Consider the following 27,200-nt stretch of genomic DNA (forward strand, 5'->3'; position numbering starts at 1 on the left):
TGCCCTTTCTAAAACCAATGCAACATTTTTAACTCCTACTCAATATATTTTTTTCTCTCAAGTTTGAAATTTATTTTCTTGAGCGGTTGTTGGACTATAAAACAAAAAGTTGATAGTCTAGTATTTTACTTGTAAGTAAGGCTTGTAATATTGAATTGTTCTAATATGCAAGTGTTATCAAATAAACTACAACCCAACAAATGAATCAAACTAATCAGTTTGGGTTGGGTTGGATTTATTCGGCTCAGTTCATCAGTTTGTTTGATTTAATTCTTCTATTTCGCTTCGTATGACAAGAAAATAAAGTTGTATTGAATGTACCATAGTTTGATTTATGACAAACTCATATGAAATATAATTGCATTAATAGTACTAAGAGTTGGAGTCTATAAACATTTCATGAACTTAAGTGCAACTCATGCTTCACTAAAGACGAGATAAACTTTAGTTAACTAACTGGAACTTTAAATTACTCATGTTAGCTCCTATCTTTAGGATTTACTAATTGGACAGAGTTCTTGGATTTAGGAGATTGTTTTATGTAATTTTCAACTACAACTTATGTTTTCAAATTTTTAGGTCATAATTTAGGTAGTGGTTGTATATTATGGATGAACACTAGAGTTTCTATCCCGTTCACCACAACTACTCTAGTTTTTGTTTGAAGGCTATAATTGTCATCTATGTTGTATGGCAGTAAAATTTGTTTAGATGAAATTTTAGTTAAAGTTGCATATTTTACTTCTAGTAAAAAATTTGTTTCTTCGCATAATATGAATTTAGTTGCAAAGTTTTTAGGAATAAGATGGAGAAAGAAATTTTCTTTAAAATAATAAATAGACCCAAGTTCATCTTTGTTGTTGCCTAATTGTGATTTTGCAAAAAGCTTAACGAATATGAAATATCGAGGTAAATCAAGAATATATCCTTCACGTCATTCAAGATGACAATAAAATTTAGTTAAATTGAACGCAGTTTTAGTTTCATGTTTAGTAGGTTCAAGATGAAGCATAATTGTATTAATGATATTAAAGAGAAATTCGTGTTTTATTAGAAGAGACCAACTTCATTTAAGGTACTAGGAGTTTAAACTACTTCCATTGTAATTTCAATCACTCCATAATGATTACAAATTTAGGGTTGGCTAATTGGACATCAATTATCAACTTTATCAACTTTAGGTTATAATTTAGGTAGTAGCCATTATAATATTGATCTCTCTCTAAAAGTAGAGTTATATCAAGTCTTTTTATAGTTAATATTGCACCCTTATTCACAATTTTCTCATTTATTACCCATTTATTCTACTTAGTGAGCATGAAATCGTTTACTGCGGTCTAACATGAAAAAAAAATATGATTTGGCATAAATCGATCTTAATTCTATATTTAGTTTAGTTGAGTTATATTTAGCCCTAAGCAATGCTCCTAATATTTTGTTACCCAATTTATGACTTAATATTCTAAAAGTGGCTTAAAAATTTAACATCCCTATCTTTTTTTGTGTGCAGCAAACATTGGCAACATTGACTACAAAACTTATAAACATCATGCTTCATGGCAAAGGTCATATGGATCGTGATGAGCATTTTATCCCATATCTTGGTTTCACTAACTAAAGTTTTCCAATAACTCCCAAACTTCATTACGTTATATAACCTCTTGGGATAAGGATTCATATAACATTTCATAAAATAAGATCTACCGATGAATTTCATAGCATTTGAAGGTCATCTAGGTCATGAACCAAAGGTAAATTACCTTAGGGGCACTATAGTCATTTTACACCGTTTCTTCGTTTACCTACTTATCTTTATCCAATGACCACCAAATTTCACTTCTGACCTCAACATACTATAATATGCTCTGTATTAAAATTTGATAGGCAGCGGAGCTCATAGTGGGTTATTTTAACGTTACTTAAATCTCGAGCTATTTGATCGGTTCAGGGTCTTAACTCACGGTTCTTTGGGTTTTCTTTCATATATCCTTAATACATACTTGGTTTAGGGTTCATATGAAAATCCAAGCGATTTCTACAAGTGTTTCTTGACAAAAAGTCCAAGGTGGCTACTTGCCTCGTCATCGACGTTTGGGACGTCCATTCTTGAGCTTCCAATATCTAAATTACTTCAAAATTTCCTTCCACGTACTCCTTATTTTGTCTAGTTTCTGAAACCATAAGATTTTCTATGAGAATCGGTCTGGAATGGGGTTAAAATTGAGAAAACTCGAGAAAAGGTCAAATTTTGAGTTGACTTGGACAGTTTAGTTGAACTGGCCATATCATCAATTTCTTCCTCTGAACAGGAAGAAGATGCGCATTTTTCGCGTCGTCGCCATCTGAAACTCGGCCTGTACAGCCACATTTACAGCGTTTCTCTCCTCGATTTCTTCATGAAACTTAAAGATTGTTATTACAAGGAAGGGCTAGGGATTGATTTGATACCTTCTCGTGGATTGTAGCCTAAGATATTCGCTTCCAAAGTTCATCCAAAATCTGATTTATCGCTAAGATATTCGCTTCCAAAGTTCATCCAAAATCTGATTTATCGCTGGAGATAAAACAAAGGATTTCTTATTGGGTAGCCGATTCTAGGGGTTTCAAGGCCCTATTTCTTCATCGAACCTCTTCCATATCCTTTCTTCAGGCTAAAGGAATTGGTTTGGAGGAACGTCTTTGAATGTTAGACCTTAGTTTCCAAAAATCGTTCTCGGTATGCAACTCACTCGAAACGCAAGAATTTTCGATCTCTTGGGTAGCTTGTTTTACGATGTTTCCTCTCTCGATTCCTTCATCAAGTTTACTCAACTTCTTCCTCTGAAGCTAGAGGATCCTTAATTTGAAGGAAAAGAGATCGTAGATAGGAATTCGACTCTTATCCCCAATTTAATTTTGAAACCTATTTCCTTCAATTCGACACGCTCTCGAGGTTACTTTTCTTTGTGGTCTTCTATGGAAGCATTCCTTGGAGGTGTAGAAACTGATTGGAATCATTCTTGCTCGACGAATCATCATGTATCCTCAGATTGGATTTTCAAGTTTTTCTTGAAGTTCTTCAATGGTTGATTGAATTGGGAGAATGGTTTTTAGGCTTTTTCAGCACTATATTCCTTCATAGAACTTGTGAGTTATCTTGTTGAGAAACGGTAGGAATAAGTTTGAAGAGAAATGGTGGAGGATTGTTCTCAAATTTGGAAGAAATCTGAGAGTAGGAGACCCATAATCTAAACGCTTATTTCCTTCGATTGGGGGATCGACCTTTCTCGATTCTTATTCCGTATTGTTGCTCCTACTTAAGACTTTATAGGAGGAGCTTAAACCGACATTGAGAGCTCCATATTCTTCGTTATTTAGAAGTTTGAAGAGAAATGGTGGAGGATTTCTCTCGAATTTGGAAGAAATCTGAGAGTAAGAGACCCACAATCTAAACGCTTATTGCCTTCGATTGGGGGATCGACCTTTCTCGATTCTTATTCCGTATTGTTGCTCCTACTTCTGACTTTATAAGAGGAGTTTAAACAGACATTGAGAGCTCCAGAATCTTCGTTATTTAGAAATCGAACTTTCAAGATAATTTTCCGGAGATATCAACTCCGATCATAGCCTTACCGACCTTGGCTTTGAATACTAGTCGTTGGATGTGATGATCCGTGCGTGTTCGTTCTAGATCATATCAAATTTTGGAGGAGATCCGACGATTGAAATTTGTGTTCGAAGGATTTTGCTCGGATGGTCACGGTAGATGCTCTGATTCTAATTAGAGTGGCATTTCTGTAATTATCCATTCTTCTAGGGGTATTTTGGTAATTTGCCACTTTTCGAATATTTTATTATTATTTTTCTCGAAAAATCCATAATTTTTCTACAAATTCCTCATCGCTTTTTTATCATTTTCCGCTTATTTTGAATCTAGAGAAAAACAAAAAATACTAGATTAAAAATAGAGGTTAGTCCATGGACCAAACTCCAAAGTCCACTCTCATCCACGACCAACTCTTTGTTACTTGAAAAAAAAATGATAAACATGGAGTGAGTAAAACTTAGTAAGTAGCCTACTCGTAGGTTCTTAATCGCGACCTTAAGCTAGGATATTACTTCTTGTTATGTTTTCAGGATCTTAGAACTTAGAGGTCATCGTGTCATGTATCATATACTGATCCTGAAAACCTTCCGCTAAAATAACCTTCAATTTTCTCCCCATGAACACATGAGTGGTGTCGTCGTAATCATGTAATCCTACTGGTAAATCGTGGTGCAGGACATCTCGTTTAGCTGATGGGAAAGGTAGGCCTATCATAACATCCAGCTCCTGATACATATTGTAGGACATCCTACCTAAAGAGGAATAGGGGCCTTTTAGTACACATCGTAATGCAGATAATGGTTACTTATGGGTATGGATCCTAGCAACTTATTTAACATGTTATTCATATAGTTCTAGGTACGTGATACATGGATTATTGATGAACCTAGGTTTATACATAATGTCATGGATTAGGCTTTAGGAGTTGAGGTTTTAGCTTAGGAAAACATTAAAGGGTAACCTAACGTGGACTAATTCGTGTGAAAACCTACTAGCACTTTGAGGACCTCTTTCCTTCACCATACTTATGGGTAAACTTATTTAGAAGGTGCAGGAACAAGTTTGGACATGAATAGTGGACTATAGTTCTCGAATTCTAGGTAAACCCATGAACACGATACCCCAAAACAAAAAACTTGTATCTCTCGATTGGGTACTCGATTAAGCTTGCTTCTTTCCCTAATAGTCTACCCTTATTCATAATTTATAGACGGATTTTCCACTATCAATGAAACGTCTAGAATTTCTATAATTTCATTCTTGATTTTTCTGAATCTTCTACCAGAAAAGTCTTCTCCGATCGGAGCCTTCCTTTTTTAAGCAACTTGTAATTCTTATTCTATAAAAAATTTAATGATTCGGGAAGTTTATACAAATTAGAAAAAGTACAATTTTCTCAATATTTTTTCAATTTTACTTGTTCTTTACTTCTAGATACAACCTAGTAGGGATTATACACTTTCTCTTATTGGAGACCTTGAGTGTTGCAAATTCTCCTCTCCTTTGAAAACTTTCAGTCATCGAAAGTGTTTATTCTAAAATAGGTCAAGGTACAAGGTTCTTATTTGCCTTCTATTTCCCAAGTGGCTTCTTTTACTCTATGATTCTTCCCTAGGACCTTAACAAGAGAGATTTCCTTGTTTCTCAATCATTTGACATTCTTGTCTATTATTTGAATCGGGTCTTCTTTATACGTTAGGTCATCTCTCAAGAAGAGAGTTTCATGAGCCAGTACGTGCGAACGATCTAGGGTATACTTCCGTAGTATGGATACATGAAAGATATTATGTATTGCAGACAAGTTTGGGCATTGCCCGATTCTATAGGCCACAGATCCAATCCTTTCTAATATCTCAAAGGGACGGATAAACCTAGGGCTTAGCTTCCCCTTTTTACCCTACCTGAGCACCCCTCTCATGGGGTGCTACCTTTAGGAATATATGATCCCCTACCTACAATTCCATGTTCTTGCGCCTTAGGTCTGCATAGCTTTTCTCTCGGCTTTGTGCGGTTTGTATCCTAGCTTTAATCTTCTGAACTGCGGCGTGGTACTTTTCACCAACTGTGGCCCAATAGTTGTCGTTTGCCCCCCTTCTTCCCAAAAGATAAGGGATCAAAATCTTCGTCCATAGAGAACCTCGTATGTGGCCATTTGTATGGTGGCTTGGCAAGTATTATTATAAGTGAATTTCATAAGGGGTAGGTAATTATCCGAGCTTCCTGCAAAATCCATCACATATACCCTCAACATGTCTTCCAATATTTGCTTGAGCATTTCTGTTTGACCATCTGTTTATGGGTGGAATGTCGTACTATAACTGCGTACCCAATGCCTTAGTTGAATTTTCCAGAAGCGAGATTTAAATCTGGCATCTCGATCTAATACTATTGCCTTTTGTTGAATTTCCAGAAGCGTACCCAATACCTTTACTGATAAATATTCATTTTTAATGTTAGCAAGAGTATCTCAGTTGGGAGATTGTTAGACTGAAGATTTGAAGGTCACACGTGTTTTATCCACGTTCAACGCACCTAATACAAGTTTATTACCTAACTATACAATCTAAAAACATAACTTGCTTATTCAATCTAAAATTAGTGATGATTTCTTTTTTAAATATAATGAATTAGCGGAAATACCTTATTTATGAATTTTCGTTTATAATATTAGCAGGGATAACTCTGTTGGGAGAGCGTCAGACTGAAGATTTGAAGGTCACGTGATTGATCTCCACATTCACCGCACCTGATTCTAGTTGCATAACCCAACTATTCAATCTAAAATTAGTCATTATTCCTTTCTGAAATCTCAATGAATTATCGGAAATACCTAACGTGTTCTAGTTCACCGCACCTTATACAAGTTGGATAACTTGAATATCTTATTAAAAATTAGTGATTATTTCTATTTAAAATTTCAATGAATTAGCGAAAATACCTTTACTGATGAATTTTCATTTTTAATGTTAGTGTGAATAGCTCAGTTGAGATAACGTTAGATTGAAGATCTGAAGGTCTCTTGTTCGATACATGTTCACCACACATGGTTCACGGTGCATAATTTGACTATTCAATCTAAAATTAGTGATTATTTCTTTCTAACATTTCAATTAATTAGTGGAAATACCTTTACTTAAAACTTAAAAACTTTCATTTTTAATGTTAGCGAAGATAGCTCAGTTTGGAGAGCGTTAGATTTAAGATTTGAAGGTCACGTGTTCGATCTCCACGTTCACCGCACCTGTGTCTTTTTGCATAACCTGACTATTCAATAAAAAATTAGTCATTATTTCTTTTTAAAATCTCAATGAATCAGCGAAAATACCTTTACTGATGAATTTTCATTTCCAATGATTGCGGGGATAGCTCAGTTGGGAGAGTGTTAGACTGAAGATTTGTGAAAGTCATGTGTTCGATCCACGTTCACCGCACTTTGTTCAGGATTTGACTATTCTTTCAAAAATTAGTGATTATTTATGTTTAAAATATAATGAATTAGTGGAAATACCTTTACTTATGAATTTTCAATTTTAATATTAGCGTGGATAGCTCAGGGAGAGCGTCATATTGAAGATTTAAAGGTAACGCTTGATCCACGTTCACTGCATGCGTCATATTGAAGATTTAAAGGTAACGCTTGCGCTTGATCCACGTTCACTGCATGCGTCATATTGAAGATTTAAAGGTAACGTTTGATCCACGTTCACTGCATTAGCGATTATTTCTTTTTGAATTTTTAATTTTAATATTAGCGTGGATAGCTCAGGGAGAGCGTCATATTGAAGATTTAAAGGTAACGTTTGATCCACGTTCACTGCATTAGCGATTATTTCTTTTTAAAATCTCAATCTCGATGAATTAGTAGAAGGAAGATTTAAAGGTAACGTTTGATCCACGTTCACTACATTAGCGATTATTTCTTTTTAAAATCTCAATCTCAATGAATTAGCAGAAGATCGATTATTTCTTTTTAAAATCTCAATGAATTAGTAGAAGATCTGTCACGTTTTTTATCCAACTGGCATAAGTTGACTAAGTTGCATATCTTTACTATTCAATCTAAAACATGTGATTATTTATTTTTTATGTTATCTAGGATGGCTTAGTTGGGAGAGCATCAAATTGAGTATTGGAAGGTCTTGTGTTCAATCTGCATCCATTGCACTTTATAGTTTTATGAATTTTTATTTTTAATGTTAGCGGGGATAGCTCAGTTGGGAGAGTGTCAAACTAAAGATTTGAAGGTCGCATGTTTAATCTCCACGTTCACTACACCTTTCCATTTGCATAAGCTGACTATTCAATAAAAAATAAACTAGTTATTATTTATTTTTAAAATTTCAATGAATAATGAATTAGCAGAAATACCTTTACACATGAATTTTGATTTTTAGTGTTAGCGGGGATAGCTTAGTTCGGACTTAAAATCTGAAGGTTACATGTTTAATCCACATTCACCGCACTTGGTTTACGTTGCATAAGTTCATTAAGTTGCATAACTTTATTCAATCTAAAATTAGTGATTATTTGTTTTTAAAATATAATGAATTTGCGGAAATACCTTTACTTATGATGTTTTTTTTCAAATATTAGCGAAGATAACTTAGTTTTGAGAGTGTCAGACTGAAAATGGGAAGGTCACGTGTTCGATCCACGCTCACCGCACCTGAGTCAAGTCACATAACTTCACTCATGACTATTCAATTTAAAATTAGTGATTATTTCCTTTTAAAATATCAATGAATTAGCTAAATACTTTACTAATGAGTTTTCATTTTTAATGTTAGCCGGGATAGCTTCGTTGGGAGAGCGTCACTAAAGATCTCAAGGTCACGTGTTTGATCCACGTTCACTGCACCTGATTCAAGTTGACTAAGTTGTATAACCTCGCTATTCAATCTAAAATTAGTGATTATTTCTTTTTAAAATCTCAATGAAGTAGTGAAAATATCTTATTAACAGATGAATTTTTATTTTTAATGTTAGCGGGGATAGCTCAGTTTGGAGAGCATTCAAGTTGACTAAGTTGCATAACCTGGCTATAAAATCTAAAATTAGTGATTATTTCTATTTAAAATCTCAATGAAGCAGTGAAAATATCTTAACCGATGAATTTTTATTTTTAATGTTAGCGGGGATAGCTCAGTTTGGAGAGCGTCACTGAAGATCTGAAAGTCAAGTGAGAGCATCACTAAAGATCTGAAAGTCACGTGGTTGATCCACATTCACCGCACCTAATTCAAGTTGACTAACTTGCATAACCTAAATATTCAATCTAAAATTAGTGATTAGGTCACGTGTTTGATCCACGTTCACTGCACCTGATTCAAGTTGACTAAGTTGTATAACCTCGCTATTCAATCTAAAATTAGTGATTATTTCTTTTTAAAATCTCAATGAAGTAGTGCAAATATCTTATTAACCGATGAATTTTTATTTTTAATGTTAGCGGGGATAGCTCAGTTTCGAGAGCGTTCAAGTTGACTAAGTTGCATAACCATGCTATTCAATCTAAAATTAGTGATTATTTCTTTTTAAAATCTCAATAATAGTGAAAACATCTTAACCAATGAATTTTTATTTTTAATGTTAGCGGGGATAGCTTAGTTTGGAGAGCGTCACTGAAGATCTGAAAGTCACGTGAGAGCATCACTAAAGATCTGAAAGTCACGTGTTTGATCCACGTTCACCGCACCTAATTCAAGTTGACTAACTTGCATAACCTAAATATTCAATCTAAAATTAGTGATTATTTCTTTTTAAAATTACTTGACAATTTAATCTAAATTTAGTGATTATTTCTTTTTAAAATTTCAGAATTTTCATTTTCAATGTTATAGGGGATAGCTTAGTTGGGAGAGCTTAATATTGAAGATTTGAAGGTCAGGTGTTGTTCGACCTTCACCACGCCTGATTCAAGTAATATAACTTACTATCTTATCTAAATTTAGAGATGATTTCTTTTTAAAATTTCAATGAGTTAGGGTAAATAATTTTACTGATGAATTTTCATTTTAACGTTAGCGTGGATAGCTCAATTGGGAGTGCGTTTGTAGATAGCGTGGATTCCTAATTCTTTATTTGACTATAAATGCTCTATAAGACATTTAGTAAAATGACTCATTTTATTGCATGGAACAATAAAATTGATCTTCCCTTGGAATTGTCAATACATTCTACTTTCAATGTTGCTAAGTTGAGTCCTTCTGATGTAGGTGATGATTTTTCTGATTCGAGGACGAATATTAAAGAGGGGGATGATGATAAGAATCACAGTGTACATTCTACTTTCAATGTTGTTGAGTTGAGTCCTTTTGATGTAGGTGATGATTTTTCTGATTCGAGGAAAAATCCTTTTGAATAGGGGGATGATGATAAGAATCACGGTGTTCCAACTAGACCTATTACACAACCCAAGGCCAAGAAGATTCAACAAGCATTCATACTTCATCTACAAAATTGGATAGGCTAGGTTCAACCATCATTTCATGTGTGACAAGCTGAGTCATTTGAGTCAAGACCATTTGGAGATTCAAAAGTAAATATTTGCATGGTTGAAGTAGCAGATGAAGTTGCAAGCATCATTTCATGAGTGGTTAGAAAACTTTATTTCTTATTTTAATTTCATAAAGTTTGTAATGCTCAAATTGAGTTCGTCTTCTATGGAGATCTAAAGGGATCAAGATTAAATCATGGCCACTAACTTCTTTTGTGGGGAGACTATAAATACCCACACATTATTATGTAAAAGCATATTTGTGATCAATGAAATTGATCTCTCAAGTTGAGATGACCCCTCCTGTAGAAATTCGAGCATATCTTTGTCATTTCTAAGTTTTATGCAATTCTTGTGGTAGATATCATCTGAGTCATTCAATCAAGCCTCGATGAAGTTCAATTATGGAGTGACTCGATTTAGAAAAAGGTTTCATAATCTAATTCTAGCTTTATCTCTTGGTTGATCCAAATTTTGTATAAGAAGGAGCGTCGATTGCATCGATTCTATCAACAGTCTTCCCATGAGTTTATGGTGCATGACCCATTTTTTATACCATTCACCTTCGAGCGCCACCATAGTTTTGCATCGTCCATGAGATGCATTGCGACCAACGTAACTCTTAGGTCCTATGAGTAAGTTCAAGTAACCTTCAAGTATTTTTCTACGTAAAAAATAAAGCTTTTTAATTCCTTAGCATCCCGGTTTCCATTTAAGGGGTTGTGTTCTTGGATTTTAAGTTTGTTAAGCCCACATGAACGTGGCTTGAGGTGTGGTTCTCTACAGCCCAACTTGTCAAACTCACTCGGGTGCTCATCAACCATGATGTCGTTCAACAAGAGAGACCTCGAAAATGACTGGATTATCGCATTAACCATTTGAATCACCTGCTCATCTCAACCATGACGTCGTTCAACAAGAGAGACCTCAAAAATGACTGGATTATCGCATTAACCATTTGAATTACCTGTTCATCTCAACCATGATGTCGTTAAACAAGAGAGACCGAAAACGACGGATTATCGCATTAACCATTTGAAATTAAACAAAATATCTATAACATAACTCTAACAAAGGTACGAAGTTCATAAAAGTCTTTAGTCTTTTTAGTCTAAGATAGAAACTGTAAAATAAAATGAAATAAGAAAATAATATTCCATTGCTGGGAATCAAACCCGGGTCTCCTGGGTGAAAGCCAGATATCCTTACGGCTGGACAACAATGGATTTTTGGTGTAGATGTCCTGAAGTCTTTTGTCAGATCGCTGAAGAGTTTTAGCATGATCTTTTGCTTAATGTCTAACTCTTCGACACGTCCTTTCCTGTGTGTGTTAGAGTTCTCAGGGCTACCACGACGTTTCAAGCTGTTCGATTGTGTGGCTCTTTCTTCAAAAGATTCAATATAAAATGTTAGGTCTTTGATTGGCAACCCATCCAGGGGAGTGTCGATTGCATCAATTCCATCAACGATCTTCCCATGAGTTTATGGTTCATGACCCATTTTTTATACCATTCACCTTCGAGAACTACCATAGTTTTGCATCGTCCATGAGATGCATTGCGGCTAACGTAACTCTCAGGTCGTATGAGAAAGTTCCTGTAGCCCTCAACTCTCAGGTCGTATGATAGAGTTCTTAGAGCTACCGCGACATTTCGAGGTGTTCGATCGTGTGGCTTTTTCTTCAAAAGAGTCAACATCAAACGTCAGGTCTTTAATTGGCAACCCATCAAGGGGAGCGTCGATTGCATCAATTCCATCAACGGTCTTCCCATGAGTTTATGGTGCATGACCCATTTTTTATATCATCCACCTTCGAGCGCCACCGTCCATGAGATGCATTGTGGCCAACGTAACTCTTAGGTTCTATGAGCAAGTTCCTGTAACCTTCAAGTATTGTTGTACGTCAAAAATAAAGTTTTTTAATTCCTTAGCATCCTGGTTCCCATTTAAGGGTTTGTGTTTTTGGATTTTTAGTTTGTTAAGCCCAACATGAGCTTGGCTTGGGGTGTGGTTCTCTACGACCCTCCTTGTCAAACTTACTCTGGTGCTCATCTCAGTCATCTCAGTCATCTCAGCCATGATGGCGTTCAACAAAAGAGACCTTGAAAATGACCGGATTATCACATTAACCATTTGAATAACCTCAACCTCACTTGTTGAAATTGAACCAAATATCTATGACATAACACTATTAAAGGTTCAATGTTCATAAAAGTCTTTTTAATCTAAGATACTATTGAACTTGACCATTATTGTGCCTCTCAAACCAAGTTCATAAAAGTCTTTTGAATTTAAGATACTATTGAAATCATCCATTATAGTGCTTCTCAAACCGGTAAAGTTTAAATATAATTGGTGACAAAAGATGAAACTATAAAATAAACGAAATAAGAAAATAAAATTTCATTTTCGAGAATCAAACTCGGGTCTCTTTGATGAAAGCCAGATCTTCTGTGTAATGTCTAACTCTTCGACATATTTTTTTTTATGTGTGTGATAGAGTTCTCAGAGATACCGCCCCGTTTCTTATTGTTTGATCATGTGGCTCTTTCTTGAAAAGAGTCAACATCAAACATTAGGTCTTTGATTGGAAACCCATACAGGGGAGCGTCGATTGCTTCAATTCCATCAATGGTCTTTCCATGATTTTTTGGTGCATGATCAGTTTTTTATACAATTCACCTTCAAGCGCCACCATAGTTTTGCATCGTCCATGAGATGCATTGTAGGCCAATGTAACTCTCAGGTCCTCTGAGCAAGTTCCTATAGTCTTGAAGTATAATTTCAAAACATATTAACGTATTTGATATGTTAAATATTAAAATAATTGATGTGTATCATAAACATTAAATAAAAATATATATTTGAAATTTGAATGAGATTCATATTAATCAAACATATATTATGATATTCTACTACATTTTAATATTATTGAAATAAGATATTATATCTTAATGTATTAGGTATTGAAATATATAATTTGACAAAAATTATCACAAGTTCACTTTAAATAGAACCCTAGGGTTAAGTCAAAAAGCATCGAACACTAAATACTGTGACATTTTAGGTGATATTTTGCAGAGGAAGCTGATAAGGTCTTCAAAGAGCATGTGGTCATGTCTCGCATTTTAGGTTAACAACATGGTGAAAAGAAACCAGAAATTCTGATACTGGTAATTAATTATAAACCTTTGAATAAGGTTTTGGAATAAATAAGATATCCAATCCAAAACAAAAATGATTTGATAAAAAGAATTTAGAGTCAAATGTTTTTATAAAATTCGACATGAAATTGGGATTTTGAAAAATTCTAGTTTCCTAAAAGGACAAATATAAAATAGCATTTAATGTCCAATTTAGAAAATATGAGAGTAACGTCATGCCATTTAGGCTAAATAACGCTCCATCCGAATTTCAGAAGATTATGAATGATATGTTCAATCCTTTCAAAAAAATTCGATAGTTTATATCGATGATGTGTTGATATTTTCTAAAACCATTAAGATCAACACTTTAAACATCTACATACATTCATTAATGTTATCAAAAGAAATCAGCTAGTTGTGTCCATACCCAAAATCAAATAATATCAAACTCAGATACGTTTTGCTAGATAGAAGTAAATTTTGTTGTGGTTTAATTTTAAAATTCGACCTATAAAAGAAGTTGAAAACACTTTGTTACCTGGGAGAATTTGTAACAAAGTCTCTCTTCTCTCTTCTCTCTTCTGTCTTCTTAAACTGATACTAATCCAACCAATCATTTACATGGACTCAAAAGTTCAATTACCTATAAAAGAAGTTGAAAACACCTTGTGAAAGTATCTAAGGATACTACGACCTCTAGCTTTGCAAAATCCAGCGTTGTTGGCGCTTATCAAAATCGCTGCCAAAATAAAGTTTAACAAGTGGTTCTATGGTGTAGTGGTTAGCACTTTCGACTGAAAAACTCCGGCAGGAAATGGTTGGACATTAAAGGATGTCAAATATATTCCTGGTCTCTGAAGGAACATGATCTCTATTGGTCAGTTGGACAGCACAGGTTATGCAACAAAGTTAGGGAAGAGTTCGTGGAAGATTATGAAGGGTGCTACGGTGGTAGCACGTGGCTCAAAATCTGGAACCTTATACACCACTGCAGGGTGTATGAACACAGCTACTGTTGCTGAGAGTGCTTCAAATTCAAGTCTACAGCCCAATAGACTTGAACCTATGAGTGCGAAAGGAATGAAGAGGCTGGCTGCGAAAGAAGTTTTAGAAGGTCTGAAATCTGTTGATGTGGGTCGTTGTGAGAACTACGTTATGAGCAAGCAGAAACGAGTTAGCTTCACAAGAACCGCCAGAGAATTGAAGAAAGTGTGATTGGAAATGGAACCAGATGTGGAGCAAGGTTCCAAGACCACGAAGCAAGTGGGAGTTGAGCTTGAGTTGCAGGGAAACTCACCTAGTGATGTTGTAGCAGATACTCAAGAAACTCCTGAGACTACTGCTGAGGAACCATATGTGGAGCAAGGTTCCAAGACAACAAAGCAAGTGGGAGTTGAGGTTGAGTTGCGGAGAAAATCACCAAGTGATCTTGTAGCAGATACTCAACAAACTCCTAAGGTTGTTGCGGAGGAATAAGCAGTGGAGCAACTGACACCTGAACTAGTGTTGAGAAGATCATCCTGTACTATCAGAGTACCAGATATGTATGTATCTTCATTACACTATCTGTTGCTGATGAAAGGGAACCACAACCCTTTGATGAGACCCTACAGTTGGAGGATACAACCAAGTAGGAGCAAGCCATGGATGATGGGACATCTAGGCTTCAAAAATGCGTTGTACTGAGATTGAGTACGTGGCAATAGTTGAAGCTGGAAAGAAGACGATATGGATGACTGACTATCTGGAAGAATGGGCAAGAAGCAGCACGAAGATTCTTAACAGAAATAGCCAGAGTGTCATACAGTTGGCGAAGGAACCCGGTCTATCATTTAAAGAGAAAACACATAAGACGATACCATTTCACTTGCAGGTTAGTGAAAGATGGTGATGTGTTTGGAGAATATAGAGGGTGCAAAGAATCCAGCAAACATGTTGACAAAAATGTGTTGATGTTGGAATATTGAGGTTGTGCAAAGCCTCAATTGATATGGTGCCATGAAGACCATGAAGATGCTCATGGTCGTTTGAGAATGAAATTCTTGGTTGACTAGATCAATCTCCAAGTGGGAGAATTGTTAGGTTATAGAGCCTGCGGCTTATTTATAGCTTGGTCAACGGTTATATCCGGTAAAGCTATATTTGGTAAAGCTATATCCAGTACAGCTATATTTGGTAAAACTATATCCGGTAAACCTATATATGGTAAATAGCTATATATAGTAGATGGTTAAATCGGGTAAAGCTATATATAGTAAATGACTATATATAGTAGATGGTTAAATCTGGTAAACCTATATATAGTAAACTGAACTATATGTATCCCGTCCGCCAGAGCTTTGAAAAGTACTTTCTATTCTCTGTAATTCTCTCTTACTGTACCGTGAAGTCATCAATAGAAAAATCCTTTTAGCCAGAGTTCTCCTTGCACTTTTCTCTATCCTGTTCTTTGTGTTCATCTAGATCGAGCGTGTGCGTTGTTGTGCGATCCTAACAGGCCCTTCTATCTTGGATAGAAATTTGTTACACTTTTTGGACCGACACTATGTCTAAGGGGTCACTAAGGTTAAAATCCTACAAAATGGATCCATAGCTCAGTGGTAGAGAATTTGACCGGTCACCCGTTTGAACTTGGTTGGGCCCTTTTATTTTGGAGAGACACTTTTTACACTTTTAGACTGACACTCTGTAGAAGGGGTCACTCAGGTTGAAATCATGCAAAATGGGTCCATAGCTCAGTGGTAAAGCATTTGACTGCAGATCAAGAGGTCACCTGTTCGAATTTGGTTGGGCCCTTTCATTTTACTTTGTTTTCAACCTCTTTTAACTTGCAATCCGTGCTTGGAGAACCCACCGAAATGTGAGTTTGTAACCCATCCGTTAGGGTTCTTGGAATGATTCTCGGGCCATGGTCTTGGGTGAAGGAATAGTTGGTTTTCGCATTGTCTTTGACATAACAATTCTTTTCTATTTTATATAATTTTTTTAAATATGGGTTCATTTCCAAATGCATGCTAACACCCTTATTGTTGAATAAATGACATGAAACTAGTTTCACATAGTAACGTTGCCTTTTGCTCCTATTGGTGGAAGGATAATAGGTCGATTATACCTATAGGGTAGTTTTAAGCGTGACAACGAGACTAATTTTTTTTTTTTAGTTAAAAATTAGAATTATAACAATCTGCCTAAAACCCTCAGACTAATTTTGCTTCATTTCTAAATGCAAGCAGACAGAGTATAAAAATGAAAACATGTAAATTATAAACTCAAACATTTCAAAGAAATAAATAAGTTTTGATGGTACCCCAATGCTAACCAGAAAACAATCAACCAAATTTATTTCGAACATAGAAAACTTCATGTCTCCATCTTGTAAAGCCAATAAACCAAAGGGCCTAATATAGTAGAGAAATAAATAAAATGTTACCCTCATCTGTGTTGTGTTGTGCTGTGCCATAAGTGATCAATGGATGTTGACTTTGACCAATTCCTACTATTTTTTTTTCTATATTTTGAAACTATTTTAAACACTTTTTTCTTGTACTCCTTATAATTTTACCTTGTAAGGTTGTAAATATTTGTGCACGGGTGACTATTATGATTATTAGTCAACTGAGTTAAGTGGAAATAAATTTTGAAAATGAAATTAAAGTATTAATTTTGATGTCATCTTTACCTAACCATTAGTAATTCACAATGATAATATTCAAAATACTTGACAAAAAAGAATGGTCAACATAAGATATTTGAAACAAATAAATATTTTGTCCTCTGTGATATATCAAATCACTCATTTGAAATTCCTTAATAATAAACGTGAAGTCTTACCTCTTTTATAGTGAAAAGTTCCTTAAATAGAAGTCTTATTAGATATTTCTAAGCATTTAGAGATCAACCAGACACAAAGCTAAACATTCTAAAAAAGATTAGGGGTTAAACTTTTAATTTAACTTAATTTAAGAAACTTATAATTTTTATATTATCAAGAGTTTAATTGAGCTACGTCAATTCAATCTAGTGGACCCAAGAATTGAACCAAACCAAACCAACTAGTTAGTAACATGATTTAGTGGAAGCATTTTCACGCAAAGTAGAAGCAATAATGGAGGGTTTGAAATAATATAGTTTTCACCCCTTGTTTCTCGAGTGAATATTGAAATAATATAGTTTTCATGTTAAGTTTTGCACGGAAGAAAGAAAGACGGGGATGTAAAGTATTATTTCAATTTGTTTGTAATATACAACAATATATAAATTAACTATAAGAAATATATAAAATTACATGTTCTCCAAGAGCTTCAATCAACACCGGAGGGTTACTTCTGCAACCACTCTAAAGGTGCTCAAGATCACAACGAGTTAGATAAAACAGCTCTAGAACTTTGAATCCAATAACTTGAGTTTGACTCATGATAGAATCACCCTTCTTGTGGAATCGGCATAAAATAGGAAAACCATTCCAAAATAAATTTTTACAAGGGGTTCTATGGTGTAGTGGTTAGCACTTTGGACTTTGAATCCAACGACCTGGGTTCAACTCCCGGTAGGACCTTTATGAAATGACCTTGATGTGAAAACACAGAATAAGGAACGACAACACAAGACATTTTAAAGCAAAACGTTGTTACCACTTCCTATGAGTGCATAGGTGGCGTTGTCATAATCGTAGCATCCTGCTAGCAAATCGTTGCAAATCGTGGTGCAGGCTGCTCATGGTACATATACCTAACATCTTGGGTCAAGCTTGGTTGTTACCACTTCCTATGAGTGCATAGGTGGCGTTGTCATAATCGTAGCATCCTGCTAGCAAATCGTTGCAAATCGTGGTGCTGGTACATATACCTAACATCTTGGGTCAAGCTTGGAACTTATAAGTTCTCTTAGGAAATAGCCCAACATGATATTGTGCACGTAGTATCTATTAGAGACCAAGGGTACATCTGGGGAATCTATTTTTTTTGGGATACCACTTTAGTTATCCTAGGAGGTAAAGTCATATGGATCGTCATGAGCATTTTCTCCCATATCTTGGTTTCGCTAACTAAAGTTTTCCAATAACTCCCAAACTTCATTACCTTATATAACCTCTCGGGAAAAAGATTCATACAACATTTCATAAAATAAGATCTACTGAGAAAACCCGAGAAAGGTCAACTTTTGAGTTGACTTGGACAGTTTAGTTGAACTGGCCGTATCATCGTTTTCTTCCTCTGAACAGGAAGAAGATGCACATTTTTCGCATTGCCGCCATCTGAAACTCGGCCTGTACAGCCACATTTATAGTGTTTCTCTCCTCGATTTCTTCGTGAAACTTAAAGATGGATGTTACAAGAAAGGGCTTGAGAATTATTTGATAACTTCTCGTGGATCGTAGCCTAATATATTCGCTACAAAAGGTTATCCAAAATCTGATTTATCGCTTGAGATAAAACAAAGGATTTCTTATTGGGTAGCCAATTCTAGGGGTTTCAAGGCCGTATTTCTTCATTGAACCTCTTCCATATCCTATCTTCAGGCTCAAGGAATTGGTTTGGAGGAACGTCTTTGAGTGTAGGACCTTAATTTCTAGAAATCGTTCTCGGTATGTAACTCACTCGAAACGCCAGATTTTCGATCTCGTGGGTAGCTTATTCTACGACGTTTCAGCTCTGGATTCCTTCATCAAGTTTACTCAACTTCTTCCTCTGAAGCTAGAGGAATCCTTAATTTGAAGGAAAAGAGATCGTAGATAGGAATTTTGACTCTTATCCCCAATTTAATTTTGAAACCTATTTCCTTCAATTTGGAACGCTCTTGAGGTTATTTTTCTTCGTGGTCTTCTATGGAAGCATTCTTGCTCGACGAGTCATCATGTATCTTCGGGTTGGATTTTCAAGTTTTTCTTTGAAGTTCTTCAATGGCGGATTGAATTGGGGGAATGGTTTCTAGGAACTTTCAGCACTCTATTCCTTCATAGAACTTGTGGGTAATCTTGTTGAGAAACGATAGGAATAAGTTTGAAGAGAAATGGTGGAGGATTGCTCTCGAATTTGGAAGAAATTTGAGAGCAGGAGACCCATAATCTAAACGCTTATTGCCTTCGACTGGGGGATCGACCTTTCTCGATTCTTATTCCATATTGTTGCTCCTACTTTAGACTTTATAGGAGGAGATTAAACCGACATTGAGAGCTTCAAATTCTTCGTTATTTAGAAGTTTGAAGAGAAATGGTGGAGGATTGCTCTCGAATTTGGAAGAAATCTGAGAGTAGGAGAAACACAATCTAAACGTTTATTGCCTTCAATTGGGGGATCGACCTTTCTCGATTCTTATTCTGTATTGTTGCTCCTACTTCTGACTTTATAGGAGGAGCTTAAACCGACATTGAGAGCTCCAGAATCTTGGTTATTTAGAGATCGATCTTTCTGGATAATTTTTTGGTGATATCAACTCCGATCATGGCCTTATCGACCTTGGCTTTGCATACTAGTCGTTGGATGTGATGATCCGTGCGTGTTCGTTCTAGATCATATCAAATTTTGGAGGACATCCGACGGTTGAGATTTGAGTTTGAAAGATTTTGCTCGGATGGTCACGGTAGATGCTTTGATTCTAATTAGAGTGGCATTTCTATAATTATCCATTCTTCTAGGGGTATTTTGGTAATTTACCACTTTCCGAATATTTTATTATAATTTTTCTTGAAAAATCCAAAAATTTTCTACAAATTTCTCATCCCTTTTTTATCATTTTTCCCTTTTTTTTTTTAAATCTTGAGATTCCTTCTAGATAAGGAATTACAAATCCGGAAAGATTTTTGATAATTGATAAAATGACTTTTTTGCCCTTTTGATTTACTTTTTGGTTTCCAATTCTTTTCAAAAGGCCTTTAACTCCGTGAAACACTTGTTAGGGTACACGAGTGACTTGACTAAGTCCTTTGTTCTTGCTTAATCCTTTAATTTTTTTCCTTTCTATCCATTGGGTCTTTCATGAGTGGCTTATTCTTATGGGAGATAATTTCCTTAATTTTTTGGGTGTTACATATACATACTCGTTACAAACACAAAATAAGAAGCAGACTTAAAAGAAGAACAAAAAATACTAGATTAAAAATAGAGGTTAGTCCATGGCCCACACTCCAAAGTCCGCTCTCATTCACGACCAACTCTTAGTTACTTGAAAAAAAATGATAAACATGGAGTGAGTAAAACTTAGTAAGTAGCCTTAAGCTAGGATATTACTTCTTGTTATGTTTTGAGGATCTTATACTAATCTTGAAAACCTTCTCCTAAAATAACCTTCAATTTTCTTCCCATGAACACAATTTTCTCCCCATCTATTTTTTTTAAACACTTTTGAAAGTTAAAGAGTAGTTTTGAAGCTTTTTTCTTTTTTTCTTTTTTTTTTTTTTTTGTTGAAAATTCAACGGTATTTTTTAAAAAAACAAATTAATAGTTTCTATAGATTTTAAGATGAAGTGTATTATTGAAACTTCTAAAAAAATTATGAGTATTTTTTAGATAAAGTGCAAAGTTCAATGGTATTTTTATTAATTTAGCTTATAATTTAAAAAAAAAATACAAATTTTTGTTGATTAAGTTAATATCAATTTTATTAAAATACATAACACCACATCAAAATTAATTTATTAGGAATAAAATTAAAACTAAAAAATCAATTTATTTTAAACTAAAAAATTAATTTATTTTAAAACTAAAAAGTATACTTAATTTGACTAAAACATCCCTTATTCCAACTATAAAGAATTTAATTCCAAGCTCTCTTCTAATAGACAAACGATTTATTAACATCTGTTGTAAAATTTCACTTCATCAATTTAAGTAGCGTTCAACTATAAATATCGAATTTTAAAGTATTCCTCGGCAAAGTAAATATGTTGAAACATCAAAGGTGTTCCATAATGAGTTGTGGAGAAGTGTTTCCTTCAATTCTAATTTCAATTAAGGATAAAAGTTCAATTCTAATTTCAATTAAGGATGTCAATTACAGGAATGTATCCTAACGCTATCGTTCTATCAATCTATCATAATCCTATCCCTTTCTACCCATAACCTAATCGTATTGTTTTATGAATCCATCGTGACCATATCGTTGTTATCAATCTGTCATATCCATAGCACTTCGATACGTAACCAAACCATAACGTTTCATGAACATATCTTACTCCTATCGTTACATTACATTTAGTGCATCCTTCTCGTATCCTATCTCAAATATACCATTGAACACATGGTACCGTAAGTATTTCATACAATTCACATATTATAACATATCATAAGCATATCGATTCACAAACATTTCACACATATCAATATATATGACACTTGCAGAACCACGAGCACAGTCAACATCAAATATAACTGTAACGACCCGGGAAAGAAAGAAAGAAAAAAAAAAAAAAAAACCCAGTCGCCGGAAAACCCGCGAGTTTTCCGGCGACCGTCGAGTTTCGCGGAACCCACGCGAAACGACGGCCACAGCACGCCCACCCTCTGCCCAGCATCTTCAGAACACCTACAAAGGGAGAAAAGAGAGAAAATTTCGAGAGAGAGAGAGAAAGAGAGAGAGATTTCGGACAAACGTCGGCGAGTGTTCAGTTTCTCCGACGAGCCCTCAAACCACCCTCAAACCGACACCAAACGACCTGTTACTACTGTAAGAGAGATCCCTAACGAAAGCACAATAACTCAGGGTGCGTTTTGTGTTATTTCGTAAGCGTCGTCGTCGGTAACCGAGGTCGGAAAGTTAGGTTTCTTAATCGATTCTTAGATCTATGGCTTTTAGGAGCTTTTAGGCCGCAAAACACTCAAAAAGGAAAGAAGGACGACGAACAAAGAGGAAAAGGGAAGGAAGAGGACCGAAATCGGCAACGGAAACGCCGCGGGAAGGAGAGAGAAAGCTCGCCAAAAAATCGGCCAAAGTCGGGTAAGGAAGACGAGATCCACGAATCCGGGTCAACCCGAACCCAGAACCCGGGAGAGTCAGCCCGTTCCTCCCTTGGCCTCTGCCTTCGGCCCAGCCCAACTACAGCGGCCCAAACCTCAAACCGGCCCAGAAGCTACGGTTTAGTTGAACCAACCCAGACTAGACCCACGGTCTAATTGAGCCGGCCTGCAAACCAAACACTTACGGCCCAGCCCAGTAAGCCGAGGCCCAACGTTTAGCCTTGGCCCAGTAGCCTTCCACAGCCCGCGACCCGAACCGGACTGCGACCCGCGCTTCGACCTGACACTACCGCCCGACGTGGCTTTCTCTGCTGCTGCCACGTGTCACACAGCGGCACGACAGTCCTCAGCTCGGCTCGTCGCAAACGGCTCGGGCTCCCTCCGGTGACGCTCCGGCGGCTGTTCGGCTCGGCTCACCTATTTTCAGCCCGGTTTTCACTGTTTCGACCCTCCGGATCTTTTTTCGGCCCCGATTAAGGTATCCGAGGCCGTTTTAGAGCCGTATTTCACATGTATTAAATTATAGGTAAATTAATTGTGAAATACTAACGGAAAGTGGTGAACGGTGTGATAGGAAACAAACCCCAGTGAAGTATGAAGCAGCTCTCACGGAACGGGAGCTTACGTTTAGCTATTTAGGGAGTACTTCAGCCGAGGCCAACCAAGTAAGTGGCCTTACTATAGGATAGGCTAAATAAATTGTATGATGCTTGATGATATGTGCCAGTTTATACATATTTTGTTGAGTGACGCTTAATATGTTTGACGCACGTTGTGGCATTATGATGAGCATGATGATTGCATGATTTTTACCTTAATATGATGATGTTTTCCATATTGAGCATGCTAGATGATGATGAGTGTCATATTGCATCATGTCGTTAGATCGACGTAAGACACAACCCTAAGAGCATGAAAATGATATTAATATAAATATCCACGATATGCGTTACCTAGAGTAACAAAGAGATGAGACTAGAGGGTTGTGTCAGAAGAGACATTACGATGGATTTAGAGGGACCTCATGCATTTTTTATGTTCATAAGCATAGGGCTACTTCCCCTAGAGATGATGAGTGCGGACGCGCACCTTATGATGAGCGCGAATGCACACAGGTGCGAAAGCACACAAATGAGGGTGTTCATGAGGCGCATGACACTATGGGGTTCCGTTGACCTCCGGACGTCGCTACAGATTAGCTTGACCAGAGGGTCCAGGGGGTGTGCGAGCGCCCTGGGGACTCACACTCGCATGTGTGAGTCGTGTGTAGGGAAGTACTACACATCCAATTTGTCCGAGACTTGAGGCCACCCCTAAGATGATTAGAGATAGGTCCCTATTCATGATTGCATGTGTTTGCATTAGCATGGCCCCTATAGTGGGGTCACTTACTGAGTATTTCTTCGAAATACTCAAGCCGTGTGCCATATGGTCTTTCAGGTAAAGGCAAGGCTCCCATGTACGATTGACGGTGGCATCGTGATCAGAGACTGTGGCGCGTGCATAGGATAGTTGCATATTTAAAATTCCTAGTCTTGGTTAGGATAGGGCGTTTGCATTTCATTCAATTATACTAATTAATTTGTAATCGTTTTATTTTGTCTTTTGAACTCCAGCACGATGTTTGAAACACGTAAGTCCGGCAGTGTTTTCCAATGTTTTAATGTATTCTGAAGTTTTAAATTTTTCCGCTAATAAAGGTGAGCATGCTTAGATTTTTATTCTGCATTAGAGATGAGCATGAGACGTTAGTGGCGACTCTAGATATGTGGAAATTTAGGGTCGTTACAATAACCATACGGATGGTAAGGCCACCTACCTGATTAGCTTATGCTGGTGTCCCCAATTTATCCTTAAGAAAGTTCGATTTGTCTTTTGTATTAAAGTCAACCTATATGAACATGACATCAATTTCAATCATTTCTCTAAATTTTATCATGCTGTAGTGTTAGATTTCATGGGAAAATTGAACGAGTAAGGTCTTGAAATGTCTATATATCAAAACTATTTAACACTTTCCAAATCTTGATTTTTTGGCTGTTTTTGTTTTTTTTTTTACTTGTGTTCCTAATCTTACTTCCGTGTGTTTGTTACATTTTTTTTAATTATGTTAGCAATTAGCCAATTTAATCAATTCATCCTTTATGTTTTTTTTTTTTTAATTATGTTAGTGGCTAATTTAATCTATTCTATTTATTTTATTTTTTTTGCTATTGATGGACCTATCTTTCTAAAACATACTAAATAAAACTAAATAATTGGTTACGAGAGGATATGAGATATAACTTAAGGTTAAATCTGTTTCCATATGAGAATAACTCATTCTCATGTCCATCTTTGCTACCATGTACTAAATTAAGGATTTTATTTCTCTTGGGTCAAAACCATCCTTAAAGCACAAAATTGAAGTTGTAGTTAGTCAATTATAATATTTGACGTGCTAGTTTTCAAACTACTTTAAATGGGTGTAAAGAGAGCATGAGAATAACTTAGTTTCACTAATCTGACACGTGTTGGGCATGTACTGAACACTTGTTAATACAATGGATACATTACAAATTTATAATCCATCGTATCAGACAATTGACTTTGAATATATTTTGAGAGTGAAACATACATTAAGCTTTTTTTTAAGTATACAAATATATAAACTTATTTATATGAATTTATTTCAAATATAAAATTGATAAATTTTTTGAAATAATTCTTTTTAATTAATGTATCATTGTCACATCGATGTCCTAGTTTTTTAAGAATGACATGTTACTGTTAGTAACAGAAAAAGAAAACGGTAAGATCATGAAGAATTGGGAGAAATCTCTCATCCAATCGAAGAATGACTAAATCAAATCTAATTCAAATAACTAGATCAAATCTAATCCAAATAACTCAATAAAATCTAATCCTAACAATCCCTCCCTTAAACTGAACAGGAATAGTAATCAGTTTATATCTACGACCTCATACCAAACTTCCACCAGGTAACTTCATCAATTCCCATGTGCCATTTCTGTTTATGGCTCTAGATCCCTGGCTTGTCTCCAGATCCCTGGCTTGCCTCCATTTCACACTCTTCAATACTTCTCTAAAGTTTACAAAGTTTGTAGGTTCAGTAAGGGTAAACATGGCTGAGCTTCATCATCTTCTTTAAAAAAAAAAAAACCTCTCCTATTGCATAGTCTCTCATCCAGACTGGTAGTCTCTTATTCTTTGCCTTATTCGAGCTAGGAGAGCTTGCTTCAGCCAAAGAGCCAGATGAAATATTTTCCTCTGCAGTATTTTCATCTGCCGCGTCTATATCATTATTTTCATCTGCCGCTTCTATATCCTTATTTTCATCTGCCGCTTCTATATCCTTATTTTCATCTGCTGTTTCTATATCATAGAGTCTGTAAGCTTTTGACTCTTCACTAACTCCCAGCATAACATAACTCAAACTCTTATCATCTAGCTTAGTTCTCTGAGCTGCCTCCTCTTTTTGTCTCTGAATCAACTCGAGCTCACAATATTGTTCTTCTTCCTTCCGCTGCAGCTCCAGAACTAATGGTTTGTGCTTTTTCTACCCTTCTTCTATTCTCTTCCAGCATTTTATCTAGCTCTTCTCTCTCTTTTCGTGCTTGTTCTTCTTTTTGTCTTGTAGCAGTAAGAGCGACGTCTTTCTCTTTCTCAAGCTGCACATCAACATCATCAAACAACTTCGTGCGACCTTCCTCTATTCGCCTCTGTTCTAATTTAGTCTCTTTAGAGTTTAGCCTTTCTTCAACATTCTTCTGAATTAGTTCTTCCATCCTCCTAGTTGCATCTTCTTCTAACTTCTTCAACTCTGTTTCACGCCTTTTCTTCTCTTCTTCCTCTTTCTTAAGCTTCTCTATGGAATGATTCCGATCAGTGGATGCACGACTAGAACTGGAACTGGACGATTTGGGGAAAGGAGATAACGAGGAAGACCTACTTCTGCGTTGGCGGCTGAGGGAACTTGAACGGCTGCTTCTCCTGGAATTGGTAGTGGAATGATAGGGGGAAGAACTTGGGTCCCTTCTGCTTCTCTGACTATGGCGATAGGAATTGGAGCGGTGAGTGTACGACAGAGACCTTGAACCACTTTTCCCCATAAGTTTCAATTGAGTTTGAACGGTTGCTACAGGTTGAGATATAGCATGCAATACGAACATTCGATTCAAAGACATCTTTGTCTCCATGATTAAGCCTCTCTCAAGATGAAACACCTTGCATGTTCCATTTTGAAACAAAAAGGTAACGCCTTTTCTTGCAATTTACCAATACTCAACAAATTGTTCCTCAGGTCTGGCACATAGAACACTCCTGTGATTATCATTATGATTCCATTCACTTCCAGCCGTACATTACCCTTTCCAGTTACAACCATGCTTGAGTTGTTGCCCAGCTTCACTGAATCTCTGAAACTTCCATCAAAATCTGAAAAATATTCCTTCTTCCCACACATATGATTGCTACATCCCGAGTCAAGGAACCACATATCTTCTCTATTGGCCTTATGCATATTCACGTAAGCCTCAGCGACATCTCTTCTTGACTCTCTGCATAGTTTGTCTCCTTCCCCTTGCTTTGACATTCCCATTAAAAATGTCCTAGCTTGTGATAGTTATAGCACTCCACTGTGGCCTTGTTGAAGGTTTGTCTGCCTCGTTTGGTATTGCTTTGACATTCCCATTGAAAATGTCCTAGCTTGTGACAGTTATAGCGCTCCACTATGGTCTTGTTGAAGGTCTGTCTGCCTCGTCCCCTTCCTCTGCCTCTAAAGCTTCCACGACCTTGACTCCTTCCTCCAGCAGACTGCACAAGTGGACTCTCCATCGACATACTTTTATTATGACACACGTAGAAGACTGCTGCTTCTAGTTTTAACTAGTTTAGGGCATGACTCTAATACCAAAATGTTAGGAACAGAAAAAGAAAACTGGAAAGATCAGAAGAATCGGGAGAAATCTCTCATCCAATTGAAGAATGACTAAATCAAATCTAATTCAAATAACTAGATA

General features: G+C 36.2%; 2 non-coding genes across 2 annotated transcripts; both read left to right on the top strand.

Moving 5' to 3' along the window:
• Positions 1–15,952: 15,952 nt before the first annotated feature.
• On the top strand, positions 15,953–16,024 carry TRNAC-GCA (transfer RNA cysteine (anticodon GCA)). The gene has a single exon. It is a non-coding gene; the product is annotated as a tRNA-Cys (tRNA).
• A 1,687-nt stretch (positions 16,025–17,711) lies between these two features.
• On the top strand, positions 17,712–17,783 carry TRNAQ-UUG (transfer RNA glutamine (anticodon UUG)). The gene has a single exon. It is a non-coding gene; the product is annotated as a tRNA-Gln (tRNA).
• Positions 17,784–27,200: the final 9,417 nt, after the last annotated feature.

This window comes from Cucurbita pepo, chromosome 10 (genome assembly GCF_057944985.1).
Source record: "Cucurbita pepo subsp. pepo isolate OVF chromosome 10, ASM5794498v1, whole genome shotgun sequence".
NCBI lineage: Eukaryota > Viridiplantae > Streptophyta > Magnoliopsida > Cucurbitales > Cucurbitaceae > Cucurbita > Cucurbita pepo.